Source organism: Panulirus ornatus, chromosome 4 (genome assembly GCF_036320965.1).
Source record: "Panulirus ornatus isolate Po-2019 chromosome 4, ASM3632096v1, whole genome shotgun sequence".
In the NCBI taxonomy this organism is placed as follows: domain Eukaryota; kingdom Metazoa; phylum Arthropoda; class Malacostraca; order Decapoda; family Palinuridae; genus Panulirus; species Panulirus ornatus.
In genome coordinates, this window is record NC_092227.1 from 4,881,421 (window position 1) to 4,884,955 (window position 3,535).

Genomic DNA, 3,535 nt, shown 5'->3' on the forward strand with positions numbered 1-3,535 from the left:
GAGAGAGAGAGAGAGAGAGAGAGAGAGAGAGAGAGAGAGAGAGAGAATAGGAGTCTTGCTTGCATAAGGTTTAAGTAGCCAACTTTACAAAAAGTTGTATGTTTCCGCTTCTGCGCAGCTGTATGTCGGAGACTCATCGTACAACTGTATTGTACAGAGTGATAAAAAAAAAAACTCCTGTTGAAAGTCATGATAGATGAAATTATGGAACTGAGAGTCTCATTCCCTTTGATGTGTCTGTGTTCAGTTTTATGAAGAAGGGAATCGTATTCGAGGGAGTAAGATGGTATACAGAGGGCAAATACCCCTTTTGTCATATGGTCTGATACCATTATAGATTCATGAGATGTCCTATGAAGAAAAATGGATATATTCATACGTTTGCCTCACAGAGAGACGCACATTAGGAGCGAGACACGGCGCGGGAGCAGGTCCCACACCACCAAGCACTGCTCACCCTACCACCGGAGGCACAAAGGGAGGCCAGAGAAGCACTTGAAGACGAGGAGCGGGAGTGTTCAGCCAAGGTCACCAAGTCAATGCACCAGTCCGTCACGCGCTTCTGGACGATGGTGCGTGACTGTCAGGGGGTTATGTGAGAGAGAGAGAGAGAGAGAGAGAGAGAGAGAGAGAGAGAGAGAGAGAGAGAGAGAGAGAGAGGAGAGGGAGGGAGACGGAGCGCATTGGAATATTTGGCCTTGGGTTAGTCTCCTTACAACACATTTGGCGTTGTGGTGGGAGGTGGTAGTCGACAGTCAGGCAGGCAGGGGCAGGGCTCGGGGTGGAGACGACCTGTTGCTGCTTGCCCTGCCTGCAGGCCACCCTCGGGCTCCCACAGGGCTGTGTTTAGACGCAAGAACGTAGTGGCCTTAAGTATAGGTACTTAGGGGGATCTGGGAGTATTTCATGGCGAAATACGCGCATTCAGACACACAGACACACACACACACACACACACACACACACACACACACACACAGGTAAAAAAAGAACACGTATAATCACACCTAAAAAGCACACATACATAGATTCTCTGTCAACCCACCCAAGGCTCTTGAACTCCCCGCACCTGAACCTGAATTCAAGAACGGTTATACAACTCTCATTTCTCCCCAGATTTTACGTATGCCTCCCCACCCCGTGCCTGGCCGACCTCCCCGTCCACGACGCGACTGAAGTTCGGGGAGAAGTTGCAGGGGAAAGTTACGTGTGATGGTCATGCCCCAGGTCCCTCTCCCACACTTCCCATCGGAAGGATCTGAACGCGTTAGTCACTCCGATTCTTCCTCACCAGCATCCTGTCGTCATGCGACTGTGTTGGGTAAAGCCACTGCCACATCTTCGACGCCGTGTCACCTCCAGCTACCCAACATCCCTCTTCCCTTAGTGGCAGTTCGGCACCGCTATCGCAATCGAAAGCATCCGAATTCGCCCAGACCGTTGAAAGACCATAGGTATAACGCAGTGGAACATCGGTGTAAGTACACCTAAGTCCTTCATGATGCGAAGAATGATGATGATGATGAATGTATGAACAAACATCGCTGGGTGTCCTGTCTGTGTTGAACGTGTTGCCGACCCTATGTGACTCGCGCAATCTGGAAGTTATGATACACAGTCATTTTGTAATGCCATAATAGATTGGATAAGATTTGATAGACGTTACGATATTATTAAGAAATGGGAGAAGCTATTCTAGATCATGATTAGTACACTCCCGTCACGTATCTTCGTGTTTCAGGGACATCCATCCTGTCCTTGCTACTGAATGTAGCGCAGCCTTCATGGTGCAGGAACATCTTGGCTCTGAAGTCCTGGGGTTATATCCCCAGGACCCCCTCGTGAAGGGGATCCTTGGGTTCTATACTGGTAAATATGGAATCCACGTATGCAATTTTTCTGAATATTCCAGAGCTTCAGAGAATGGTCATGCATGCCATTTCAATTCCTATGTTTAAATGAGGTGAGGTGCCTTTCAAAGCTTCTCTGAAATATATCATCCCTTACCATTCCCTGTCTTTATTATAGATCCACTCTTCTCAGAATGATAGAAGTCATAAAAGAAGAAAATTGTGTAAGAAATCTAGCTTTAAATGAGGGACATCTCTAGCTCTTTTTCGCTTGAGAGAGAATGTGGACCAAGGAACTGAGCTTGTATTCCTTCGCTGGAGAGTCATGTTCAAGAGTTCATACGAAAAAGGTTGCTGCTGCTGCTGCTGCTCTCTCTCTCTCTCTCTCTCTCTCTCTCTCTCTCTCTCTCTCTCTCTCTCTCTCTCTCTCTCTCTCTCTCTCTCTCAAACCCTGGGTGAGCTGGGTGAACCAAGATGATCACAAGAAACTGAGGGACGTTCATGCTCTGAGGGCAAGGTTCCCGAAGCTCTGAACCAATCGCGACCGAGTGGTATTATGGTTTCAGGGGGCCCCCTGTATTACGTAACCATTTGCTGTACTCTGTTGTCTCCAGCAGTAATCTTGATTTACTAAATTCGTATCGATATGTGGTTCAGCCAGAATGGACACACACACACACACACACACACACACACACTGTTCAAGAGATGGGACCCCACGAGTGTAAAACTCCCTCCCCATCCAGTACAAATAAGTAATCCACACATCTCCATGTATAATAACCACCTGACTCCGATCCAGCTCACTGACGAGCAGGCCCTACGGCCAACGGTAGCAACTCCATCAGGAGGGAAACACACACACAGCCCACACCTCCAGCACCGTCCTAGTGAAGACGATCACACCCACACACACACACACACACACACACACACCCTCCTCCCGTAAGGTCGGCTCTGTCTGTCCCTCTCTCGCACATAGCTCGTTCTCATATGAGGGGGTCCAGTCTGCCTCGGCCTCGGGGGCAGCAGTAGCAGCAGCAGCAGCAACAACAGACCACCTCCCTACAAAACAGGCTCCACAATAGGGCTCACAAAAGATGGATGATGTAGGAAGCTGGCCTGCCTGATGGAGTGTGGCTGCTGCTGGCGTGCTGGGTGCGCGTCCACCCAGCAAAAGGGAGTCTGGTAACGCTCCGCTGAAATCACACAATATGGGTTTATGGCGGGCGTGAGAGGAGAGGCTTGGGCTACACGCTGCTGGTTTTGTCGTCTCTGTGACATCTTCCTGGACGGAGGTCTCCGGAGATGAAGATTTAGAGAACATATGATTGCTGATTTTAAACAAAACAACGTAATCTATTTTTCTTTTTTCTTTTCTGTTACGTTGAAGGTTCTAGTTATGGACCAAAGTCCCTACTGATTTCTAACACCGATTCCACGTTTTGCCTCCTCTCGGATTTCACAAGAGGCATTTTGCTCTAGGACGGTCTTATTTAACTTATTACAAGCTTTTCAAGCAAGCAACGTTATGTATGTATGTATGTATGTGTGTGTGTATGATTGTCTGAATACGTTTGACGCCCAGTTCTTTACACAGGACTTGTCGCACCCAAAGCAACTATCTGAGAAATACCAGATCCCAAGAAGATATACATTTGCCTACCCCAGCCTCCCTCAAACCT

The 3,535-nt window shown here is 48.3% G+C and overlaps 1 long non-coding RNA gene across 4 annotated transcripts in view; it reads left to right on the forward strand.

The window, feature by feature from the left end:
- LOC139765303 (uncharacterized) overlaps nt 1-2,028 on the forward strand; it is a 144,004-nt gene extending 141,976 nt beyond the window's left edge. For all 4 annotated transcript variants that reach the window (XR_011716637.1, XR_011716638.1, XR_011716635.1 and 1 more), the window contains 2 exons: nt 393-572; nt 1,117-2,028. This is a non-coding gene — a long non-coding RNA (uncharacterized lncRNA). The remainder of the gene's footprint in view (nt 1-392; nt 573-1,116) is intronic.
- The last annotated feature ends 1,507 nt before the right edge of the window (nt 2,029-3,535 follow it).